Here is a 12,484-nt window from a genome sequence, read left to right as displayed (position 1 = left end):
TATTGTTTCAGAGGAAAACACGAACACAGCGTACAGTTGAGTCTTAACAGCTTACTTACAGCTGGGCTCATCAGGCTCTCTTCTGTGTCCTTGGGCGAGACACTTCACCTGTTGCCTACTGGTGGTGGTCAGAGGGCCCGGTGGCGCCAGTGTCCGGCAGCCTCGCCTCTGTCAGTGCGCCCCAGGGTGGCTGTGGTTACAATGTAGCTTGCCATCACCAGTGTGTGAATGTGTGTGTGAATGGGTGGATGACTGGATATGTAAAGCGCTTTGGGGTCCTTAGGGACTAGTAAGGCGCTATATAAATACAGGCCATTTACCATTTTACCATTTTCTTGGCTGCAGTGGTTATTATTATATTTACATGCTTCCAGCTCCCGTTTCTGCTCCGTGACAGCTCGTACGTTTCCTTTTTTTCCCTCCTCGCTCACAGACACATAACGGGTATGGCAGTCCATTCTCCCTGCAGCACGGACTACACTGCCCATCAGGCTGCATGCTTTAGGGCAATGCCTGTAACTAGGGCTGCCACAAACGATTATTTTGATAGTTGACTAATCAGATCATGCATCCATTGAACGTAAAACGTACAGCTTATTGCACCAGCAGCAGCTGCTCTTATATAACTATCATTAGCTTACAGCTTTCAGTGTTTCAGGTATGTGCTAACTAAAAATAAAGACAAGATGATAGTTTATTAAATTTAAATGAAATTTGCAGATTGTTTCGGTGGAGTTTAATAAACTCACCGGAGTAAATTCTTGAGCATCTCACACTTCTGATGATCAGTTGTCTGCTTGACGTTTATTCAGCTGTGTAAAAACTATAACTTTAATCTCAGCCAAACCGATTTACTCAGAAACAAATAAAACGTCGGAGCGCTTTTGAAAATATGCGGTGTCTTGATAAACTGAGCAGATATTTGAGGTTTCCACAGCTACATTCTCGCCTGAAAATATGTTAAAAGTTTATTTTGTGACCCAGAAAGAATAATAAGAGTAATATTAAAACTAACTAGCTGCCGCCATTGTTGACAACTGAGCTGGGCTGCGCTATGAATTCTGGGACACAGTCTTCTTCTTCGGGGTTTAACGGCAGCTGGCATCCTTGTACATGCAGTGCTGGCATCTTCTGTTTCAGTCCGTTATTACACTCTTAAATCCTGCTACTTATTCCTGCGTCTTTTGGGATCTTGCAAAGCTTCAAATGACGCGTCGACTATTAAATTAGTCGTCGACGATTTTGATAGTCGACGTAATCGTGGCAGCCCTACATGTAACACTCTGCCTATTGCCTTCATATTAAACATTTTTAAAAATATTTCTTCATGTCATTATGAGACGCGAGATTGAGACACAGACATTTGAGCCTCTTAATGTGTGTTTTCCTTGGGTTTCCACCAGCGTGTAAATACCAAAAACAGAGAGGGGACAGCCTAATATATGAAACCGCTGTGTAATCCCTTTATTTAAACAAAGTAACTGTAATTTGAATACCACCTTTTTTAAACGGTAACTGTTAGGGCTGTGCGATATGACCAAAATCTCATATCCCGATATAAGAATTCTATCATCCCGATAACGATATAAATCACATAAATGTAACATTTTCTGTAAATTCTGTGAATCTCGGGAAGCTCGTCTTGCGGGAAGTGTTTCCAGCTGCGCGTCATGTATCTGGAGTCGAGTGTTTTAACAGATGTATGAAATGATACATTTTTAGACATAAGTTATAAATGCAATCCATTATTATTATTATTATTATTACATTAATTTGTGCTTCACAACAAAACTATCCTTCATTACAAAGGCTGGAGTTTTACAGAAGAAGGAACATTCAACGTCTGCAGCCGCATGAAGACACTCGTAAACACTCGCAAACGTATTTCCAAGAGTTTCACTTTCAGGAGGATAATATTTCACTCAGTCGCCCAACTGTGAATTAAAAACTCTGTGACACACAATTTACTGCAAATTGAACAAAATCTAAGAGAAAAAAGTCATGGCTGTTGTGTTTGTGATAGTTGCTACCCGGACTGTTTATTATCAGAAGGAAAGCATGATCTGCACTTGGATGCTCAGTCTTTGGCCTTGTCCTGACACTCAGAGCTCACACTCAGTCGGTACAAGTTAGCCCCACCCACAGAAGCCATGAATGCATAAACGCATGTGGCACAATAACACAGTAATATTAGCATGTACCCTATGCTAAAGGAAGTACTGAAGCTCCTTTCCTTAGTATTTGGATAACTGGAACACCAGATACTTCCTGTCACATGTCTCAGTTCGATACCTTCCTAAGCATATTGGTCTATTAGAACGCACTCGGTTTGGCCTACCTGCACAGGTACTATAGTGACTGAGACCACTTGAAAAAGCTGGGAAGAGACAGTTAACCGTTTGAGTTTAAAGCTGCTTCAGCTGATGATCTTGGGCTCAGTCAGGATGTGACGACTCAGAGAAATGACGCTGCTTCCTGCTCAGGTCACAGGACGAAACTTGAGCTTAAAATCTCCCTTCCCAATAACCTTTGTTTACAGTAATGACAGCGAGCTTGCACCTGTAAACAAACAGTGACACATTCTTTTCCATTTGCACCATATTGCGCCGATATTAACAATTGGTGTTCGCGCTCTCTGCGGTAGAGTATCACTTCCTGTTACTGCTCAAACACAGTGATGTTTTTGAGTAGCTTACCTGCTTAGCAATTTAATTAAAAACTTAGATACCTTCTTCTTTCATAGTATAATCTTCACATGCTTCATCCGAAGCACACTCTCTGTGCACTCACTCCCTAATTTATAGCCAAAGTATTCACTCACTGTGTCTTTACTGTTTCAATAGCTTAGCTTAGCTCGCAGCCGACTCGTTAGCACCATGGCTACTTCACCTGTCCCCCCTTCACTTTCCTGCTCATTGTGTCAGATGTTTGGTTACTCCTCAGCCTCCTTTAGCAGTAATGAAATCTGTAACAAATGTAGCATATTTGCAGCTCTGGAGGCCAGGATTACTGAATTGGAGACTCAGCTTCGCACCCTTCATTCACCCGTAGCTAGCCAGGCCCCTGTAGCTGGTGCAGCCGAAGATAGCGTAGGCCCCGCTAGCTGTTCCCCGGCAGATCCCAAGCAGCTGGGGAAAGAGGGCGGCTGGGTCACGGTGAGGAGGAAGCATAGTCCTAAACAGAAGCCCCAGGTACACCACCAACCCGTTCATGTGTCTAACCGTTTTTCCCCACTCGGCGACACACACGCCGGGGGTCAAACTCTGGTAATTGGTGATTCTGTTCTCAGACATGTGAAGCTAGAGACACCGGCAACCATAGTCAATTGTCTTCCAGGGGGCAGAGCAGACGACATTGAGGGAAATTTAAAACTGCTGGCTAAGGGTAAACGTAAATACAGTAAAATCATAATTCACGTTGGCAGTAATGACACCCGGTTACGCCAATCGGAGGTCACTAAAATCAATATTGAATCGGTGTGCAACTTTGCCAAAACAATGTCGGACTCTGTAGTTTTCTCTGGTCCCCTCCCCAATCAGATCAGGAGTGACATGTTTAGCCGCATGTTCTCCTTAAATTGCTGGCTGTCTGAGTGGTGTCCCAGAAACAATGTGGGCTTCATAGATAATTGGCAAACCTTCTGGAGGAAACCTGGTCTTGTTAGGAGAGACGGCATCCATCCCACTTTGGATGGAGCAGCTCTCATTTCTAGAAATATGGACAAATTCATTAAACCTCCCAAAATATGACTATCCAGAGTTGGGACCAGGAAGCAGAGTTGCAGTCTTACACGCCTCTCTGCAGCTTCTCTCCTCCTGCTACCCCCCCCCCCCCCCCCAAAAAACCCATCTCCATAGAGACTGTGTCAGCTCCCAAACAGACAAAAAACAAACTAAAAACCAGCAACAAACAACTTAAACATAAACAATTACAAAGAAAGAACAATAAAGTATCCACATCTGAACCAAAGAGTAAAACAGTGAAATGTGGATTATTAAATATTAGGTCTCTCTCCTCCAAGTCTCTGTTAGTACATGACTTAATAATTGATCAACAAATCGATTTACTCTGCCTTACAGAAACCTGGTTGCAGCAGGATGATTATGTTAGTTTAAATGAATCAACACCCCCGAGTCATTCTAACTACCAGAAACCTCGAAGCACAGGCCGAGGGAGAGGTGTGGCAGCAATTTTTCACACCAGCCTATTAATCAACCAAAGACCCAGACAGACTTTTAATTCATTTGAAAGCCTGATGCTTAACATTGTCCACCCCAGCTGTGAAAGTCAGAAACCAGTCTTACTTGTTATCATCTATTGTCCACCTGGGCCTTACACAGAGTTTCTGTCTGATTTCTCAGACTTTTTATCTGATTTAGTTCTGAGCTCAGATAAAATAATTATTGTGGGTGATTTTAACATCCATGTAGATGCTAAATATGTAAAAGAACCCACCCACCACTTTAATCACACTCTAGATCTTGTTTTAACATATGGCATAGAAACTTCATGAACTTCTTCACAAATAAAATTGTAATCATTAGAGGAAAAAATTACCAATAATCATCCCACAGATGTAATATTATCTACAGCTACTCTTAGTACCATTGATGTTAAGCTAGACTCTTTTTCTCCAATTGATCTTTCTGAGTTAACTTCAATAATTACTTCCTCCAAACCATCAACGTGTCTTTTAGACCCCATTCCTACAAAACTGCTCAAAGAAGTCCTGCCATTAATTAATTCTTCGATCTTAAATATGATCAACCTATCTCTAATGATCGGCTATGTACCACAGGCCTTCAAGCTGGCTGTAGTTAAACCTTTACTCAAAAAGCATCTCTAGACCCAGCAGTCTTAGCTAATTATAGGCCAATCTCCAACCTTCCTTTCATATCAAACATCCTTGAAAGAGTAGTTGTCAAACTGTTAACAGATCATCTGCAGAGGAATGGTTCATTTGAAGAGTTTCAGTCAGGTTTCAGAGCTCATCACAGCACAGAAACAGCTTTAGTGAAGGTTACAAATGATCTTCTTATGGCCTCTGACAGTGGACTCATCTCTGTGCTTGTCCTGCTAGACCTCAGTGCAGCGTTCGATACTGTTGACCATAATATCCTATTAGAGCGATTAGAACATGCTGTAGGTATTACAGGTACTGCACTGCAGTGGTTTGTATCATATCTATCTAATAGACTCCAGTTTGTGCATGTAAATGGAGAGTCCTCTTCACACACTGAGGTTAATTATGGAGTTCCACAGGGTTCAGTGCTAGGACCAATTCTGTTTACATTATACATGCTTCCCTTAGGCAGCATCATTAGAAGACATAGCATACATTTACACTGCTATGCAGATGACACCCAGCTCTATCTGTCCATGAAGCCAGATAACACACACCAATTAGTTAAACTGCAGGAGTGTCTTAAAGACATAAAGACCTGGATGGCCGCTAACTTTCTGCTTCTTAATTCAGATCAAACTGAGGTTATTGTACTCGACCGTGAAAATCTTAGAAATATGGTATCTAACCAGATTCTTACTCTGGATGGCATTACCTTGGCCTCCAGTAACACTGTGAGGAACCTTGGAGTCATTTTTGACCAGGACATGTCCTTCAACGCACATATTAAACAAATATGTAAGACTGCGTTCTTCCATTTGCGCAACATCTCTAAAATTAGAAATATCCTGTCTCAGTGTGACGCTGAAAAACTAGTTCATGCATTTATTACTTCCAGGCTGGACGACTGTAATTCATTATTATCAGGAAGTCCTAAAAACTCCCTGAAAAGCCTTCAGCTAATCCAAAATGCTGCAGCAAGAGTCCTGACCAGTGTTGCCAACTCCTCAGTAAGGAAAATCGCTATTGGTTGTCCTAAAAGTTGCTAGAAGTCGCTAAATGATGTCATCGCCTAATTTGCATAATTGATCATACTAATCTAATTGTACCCTATGTTGTTGGAGAGACAAATAACATCGTGGAAGAGACATAAAGTGAGTAAAAAACGTCCTAAATGCATTTAGAGTTTATTTAGAACTACAAATTAAATTTCTTTTAGCAATTATTGTTTTGTTTAATGTCACATTTCCAATCCTGCTCCTTTACCCGGGCTTGGACTGGCAAAAGTGACCCGAAATAGGCACTCTGGTGGAGTTACTTTGTGTGTGTGTGTTTATAAGTAGTTTTAAACCTTGTGATCCACAAAACAGCATAAGAGTAAAAGAGTAAAAGAAGAACTGACTGCGTTACAGCACCCGCTGCTTGTTGAGAGTAAAAGCAATATGGGCTTTCACGTCTTTTTTTAGCGACTTTTTTTTAGAAAAAAGGTCGCTAAGGGGTCTGAAAACTCGCTAAATATAGTGACAAAGTCGCTAAGTTGGCAACACTGGTCCTGACAGGGACTAGAAAGAGAGAGCATATTTCTCCTGTTTTGGCTTCCCTTCATTGGCTTCATGTTAAATCCAGAATTGAATTCAAAATCCTGCTCCTCACATACAAGGTCTTAAATAATCAGGCCCCATCTTATCTTAATGACCTTGTAGTACCATATCACCCTATTAGAGCACTTCGCTCTCGCTCTGCAGGCCTACTTGTTGTTCCTAGAGTATTTAAAATTGGAATGGGAGGCAGAGTTTTTCCTTCCCACTGTCACCAAAGTGCTTGCTCATAGGGGGTCATATGATTGTTGTTTTTTTCTCAGTATGTGTTACTGTAGGGTCTGCCTTACAATATAAAGCGCCTTGTGGGGACTGTTGTCATTTGGGGATGGGCGTCTGGGGATGGGCGTCCAGGTACACACCGGCTCACTCCTTGGCGGCCGCTTATCGGGGCCTGGAGCCTGGGGCTCGCTCGGGCCACTTCGGAGGTGGGGTGCCCCCGGCCTCTCGGCCTGGGGCTCGGTCACTCAGGCACGGCTGGCTGCCGGCGGAGCTCACGGGCGCGTCACTGCAACCCCCCCTGGCTTCTGCTCCGCGGCTGCTGAGTGAGTCCTCATCTGGGACTCTCCTCAGCTCTTTCTGGGACAGTGGCGCGGCTGCCCCTCTGTTGGTCTTCCTTGGTCTCTTGTGTTCTGGGGGCCTCTGGATGTCTGGAGTTTTGATCTCCTCCATACCTGCTTCATGCCCTGGAGGACGGGGCTGTGGCCCCCCCACACCCTCTAGCAGATCATTACATGAAGGAACCTTTTAAAAAACAAAAAACAAGCGCGTCCATGCTCACAGGTGTACACACGGGTGATCACACCCACAAACTACACCCTTTTTGGCTCCTACCTCAAAGCACACTGTGTTCTGTTGATCTTATGTGCTGCACAATAATGTTTAATATTTAGTATTTACTGTCATATTCCCATATATCATTGTGATGTTGTTTATTCTATTACTCTTGTTCTCTTCTGCTTGTTTTCTTCTTTCTTTCTCAGCAGGTGATCCAGGTGATCGATATATGCATTTTTTTTCTCTGCCCGTTCTGTTGGTTTTTGTTTTTTGCCCTTCTCCCCCGTCCCTCTTCTCAGCTGTTTCTCTTTCCCTCTTTCTTTCTCCCCTTCTTTCCCCCAGTCAAGTCTGTCCCGTATTCAGTAAGTGAAAATAAAATAAACAATAAAAGGTGAATCAAATGGACCATTACGGCAAGGCTGGGATGGTCAATTTGGTAAAGTAAATCCGTTGGGCATCTTTCTTTGCCTTTAGACAACAATTCTGATGGCAAAAGAGCCAAACGGGACAGACAAAAAAAAAAAAAAAGAAAAAAAAAAAGAAAAAGTGCTTTTGAGCAACAGTTCTCCAGCTTTCTGAAGCTCTTCTTCTTTGGACATCGGCTGCTTTTTTTGTTTTTGTTCAGTCCCTGTACCTGACCCTTTTCACGGGAGTGTTTTTAACCCCTGAACTCTGACGTATGAAGCACTAAAGCATAAAAAGTCTTCTAACTCAAGGATGTACACAGCAGACACCTTAGCAAAGACTTTGACTTTTTGTTACCAGCAGCTGGTTTCTTTAGTCGAATCTGTGAAAAATACCAACGATGACAAAGTCTGAAATAAAATAGTGTTTTTGCACCAAAGGTGACTCCCAAACAGCAGGGAAGGTGAAAACTGAAGAAAGAAGAACAAGTCCAGCAAAGACCTGACACAGGACACTGAGCGATGATCATCTACTTTCCACTGAAACCTCATCAGAAATGGTCTGAGTGGAAGGGCAGCATCAGGAAGCCATAATGAAGGGAAACACAAGGAAAGGCTGAGGTATGGAAATTGCACAAGAACTCAGAAATCAGAGGAACAGGTCTGATGGAGAGATGGATCTTTGATAAACTGATGAGTGTGATCCACCGTGCAGCAGCATCTGGAAACATCAGCTTCATGTTTCAGCATGACAATGATCCAACCACAGTGAAGGCACAGCTGGATAGAAACACACGGGGGAACAGAGCCAGACCTCAGCATGACTGAAGCAGCGTGGGATCATCCTGACAGGGAACAAAACATCCAAAGAAGAGCTTTGAATGTCCTTCAAGGAGCCTGGAAAACTGTTCCTGAAGATCCTCACAGAGCTGACAGGAAGTGAACTACACTGGTTGTTTGGCCTTATGAAGCATCCTCCCAGCTCTGCTCAGGTTAAATCGTTCTGGCTGTTTTGCACAGCCAGTCCTAAATCTGAAATATTTGAGTGGGATGATCGGGAAAGATCGAGGATGTTTCCTACTTCATAAATCTATTATGCAGTAAACAAATGTGTATTCACTGCATGCACCGAAACAGATGCACGACTGGTCATTCATTATTACTGTGAGTCCGACACCAACAATAAAAAGTTGGTGCCTGCAGCCTTCAGTGACTGAAGGCTGCAGGCAGCTGAAACAACACTGAACAAGTAAAAATCAAAAATCAGAACCACAATATGAGAGACGGGAAAAAGACACGCTGATTAGAGGAAGAGAAATACACTCACTGTTTGGGAGAAAGAAAGAAAAAAGCAGGAAAGAGTCAAAGTAACATCAAAAAGGAGGAGAGACAAAAACAAAAGAGGAAACAGAAACCAGGGTTTTACAAAATAAAGGGCGTGAATAGAAGAGAGGAAGAGCAAGAGGAAGTGAAAGAGACCCAACATGTGACACACACTTGTGTGTGTGTGAGTCATGTTTTTATTTCTCACAGTTGAAGAATATCTCTGCTTTAGAGTTTTTCTTCCCCCAAAATAAAAGTTAAAAGTGACTGTGGGTTTTTTCTGTGCCACTTTGGGCTCCCACGGTTCAACATGCATGTTAGGGTTACTCTGTGATTCAGCTCGAGGTGTTAGTGTGAATGATTATCTGTCTCTCTGTGTTAGACAGAAAAGCCACCTGCCCCCGCCTCCCCCCTCGCGGGGGGGGGGGCTGGAGGCTCCCGTTTGGATGAGCGTCTGGAGATGGATGGAATGGAAATTCGCATTACTCTGAGATAATCTGGAGGAGAATCACAGCTGCAGTAACATTCATGACAGTTTACTGACATGATGATTTAAATCATTTCTGTGGGTCTGAACGATCGGATTTCTCCAATACTGGACCCACTTCAGTCTGCCTACCAGGCATTGGAGCGGACGATGCCGTCATTCACCTCGTGCATCCTTCCCTCTCTCACCTGGAGACCGCTGGGAGCACTCTGAGAATCATGTTCTTTGATTTCTCCAGTGCCTTTAACACCATTCTTCCCACAGTCCTGAAGGACAACCTGGAGAACTCAGGAGTGGAGCATCACCTCACTACCTGGATTTTGGGCTACCTCACTGACCGACCACAGTATGTGAGAACTCAGGGCTGTGTGTCGGAGAGGGTCGTCTGCAGTACAGGCCCCACAGGGAACGGTTCTGGCTCCGTTCCTCTTCTACACTGCAGACGTCTCCCACAACTCCACCCAGTGCTTCCTGCACAAGTTCTCTGATGACTCTGCAATAGTCGGCCTCATCACTGATGAGGACGACAGGGAGTACAGAGAACTGACCCAAGACTTTGTGGACTGGTGCAAGCTGAACTGCCTCCAGATCAACACTAATAAAACCAAGGAGCTGGTGGTAGACTTCTGCAGGCACAAACATCCTCCACTGCAACCACTGAACATCCAAGGTATGGACATCAAGGCTGTGGACAGCTACAGGTAGCTTGGTGTTCATCTGAACAATAAACTGGACTGGACTCATAATTCAGACGCCCTCTACAGGAAGGGCAGAGCAGGCTGTACCTGCTGCGGAGACTCAGGTCGTTTGGAGTGAAGGGCCCACTCCTGAAGACCTTCTATGACTCTGTGGTGGCCTCAGCCATCTTTTAAGGTGCGGTCTGCTAGGGCAGCAGCATCTGTGCTGGGGAAGAGAACTGAACAGGCTGATCCGGAGGTCCAGCTCTGTTCTAGGATGCCCTCTGGACTAGGGCTGGGCCATATCATACCGTTCCCGGTAATACCAGTATAATGTTGGGCAACGATAACAAAATAAAATATCGCGATAGAATATGAGTAAAACACGCATGCGCAGTGCCTTTGTTTTCATACGCACATGGCCGAAAAAGCATGGTGGCAACGGAGAATGAGAAAGGGGAAAGTGGATCATTTAATGAAACAGATGAACCAGAACTGGTTTGTAAAAATGGTGCAACTTCAGTGATGTGGAACTGGTTTGGTGTTTGTCCGTCAGATACACACCAAAGCAAATTTTTTTGTAGAACATGCAAGCGGCCGTCGTTATTGCCGTATTTGTCGGACTAAGGTGCTCGTAAATCTGGAAGCAATCTGGGTCCTAAACTCTGTATGCTTCAGGTCCCAAAGTCAAATGAACACTGCGGCATCACTGAGAGTTAAAAACTGTCTAAATTCTTTCATCTGTAATAAAATGATCAGCGTTGCTGCTTTACCAGGTGTAACAGTTAAGTTTAACATCCAGGCATCCATGAAAACAGGATTTATTACATTTAACGGAGTTAGAAGCTAGCAGGAAGTTAGTGGTTAGCTCGCTAGTTTTGCTAGTTACCTAAACATGATATTGCATGTTCTGACTGAGAGATTTCTGAAAAAATTCAAACGTACAGCTCTTCTTCTTGCACACTGCAGTTTAATAATAATAATAATAATAATAATAATGGATTGCATTTATATAGCGCTTTTCTAGGCACCCAAAGCACTTTACAATTCCACTATTCATTCACTCTCACATTCACACACTGGTGGAGGCAGCTACAGGTGTAGCCACAGCTGCCCTGGGGCAGACTGACAGAAGCGAGGTTGCCATATCGAAAGAGCTGCTTTGTGGACGCGCCATCGGCCCTTCCACAAAGCACCTCTTTTTAACTTCGGTGGATATTATACATGGTTATGCTCAGGATATGTCAGCCCATTTCTACTGGAAATGCCTTTTGGTTAAACCTTCAGCAAGGAATTTGCATTTGGTCAGAGGGCCCGGTGGCGCCAGTGTCCGGCAGCCTCGCCTCTGTCAGTGCGCCCCAGGGTGGCTGTGGCTACAATGTAGCTTGCCATCACCAGTGTGTGAATGTGTGTGTGAATGGGTGGATGACTGGATATGTAAAGCGCTTTGGGGTCCTTAGGGACTAGTAAAGCGCTATATAAATACAGGCCATTTACCATTTACCATTTGCACTGTTCAATTTTTATATAGCTTTAATGCACATAAAAACAGCTGCTTGATTAAGTGAAAATAAATGGATGGGTTTTTGCGCTAGTAAAGTTGTGGAATTGTATTTTGTCTCGCATCAATTATATCGTCAGTAATATCGTTATCGCAAATTTTCAAATATATATTGTGATAAATATTTTTGGCCATATTGCCCTGCTGTAGTCTGGACCCAGTGAAGGTGGAGAGTGACAGGAGAATGGTGGCTAAGCTGTCATCCCTGTTGGACAACATCTCCTAGACCATGCAGGAGACTGACAGCACTGAGCAGCTCCAAACACGCACACAAACACAGACGCAGGCACACACACACACATGCACAAAAACACACACACACGCACACATGTACACAAACACACGCACACACACACGCACAGAGCTGTGTTTACATAATTAAGTAAATTTCAAATATTAATCTGAGAGATTAGCGCTTCATAATTTCACCATCTGATCAGCAGCAGCACTCTGCATGTGTGTGTTAGGGAGAGGTCCTAATGACAAAAACAGATTAGTGTTGTTCTGTTTTCAAACTGTGTTTTTTAAACAGCAGACATGTGGACAAAGGACACATGGAGCTATAAGGACATGAAGACATGGAGTGTGATACAATGAAAGACATAAATGCAGAAAAGGGGAATAAACGTTTGAGTCATGGTGACTGTAGAGTGTGAACAGTTCTATGTTTCATCATGACACCAGGCTGACAGCACCGGTGGACTTGAGCCTGGGGCAGAAAGGAAAGGAGCTGTACCGACATGTTGGACACACAGGCTTAGTTTCCTTTTCGAGCACTCACACTCGAACGCAGTCAGCGGTGTCTAAATCAGCC

General features: G+C 43.6%; 1 protein-coding gene across 5 annotated transcripts in view; it reads right to left on the bottom strand.

The window, feature by feature from the left end:
• Window positions 1–12,484, bottom strand: part of rgs19 (regulator of G protein signaling 19) — a 45,321-nt gene that overhangs the window by 8,514 nt on the left and 24,323 nt on the right. The gene's annotated exons all lie outside the window — the stretch shown is intronic.

This window comes from Copadichromis virginalis, linkage group LG20 (assembly GCF_057382275.1).
Source record: "Copadichromis virginalis isolate Kocher_CV1m ecotype Utaka linkage group LG20, C_Virginalis_male_GT1.1, whole genome shotgun sequence".
NCBI lineage: Eukaryota > Metazoa > Chordata > Actinopteri > Cichliformes > Cichlidae > Copadichromis > Copadichromis virginalis.
Note: the sequence above shows the minus strand (reverse complement) of the source record. Positions and strands in the feature narration are given on the sequence as shown.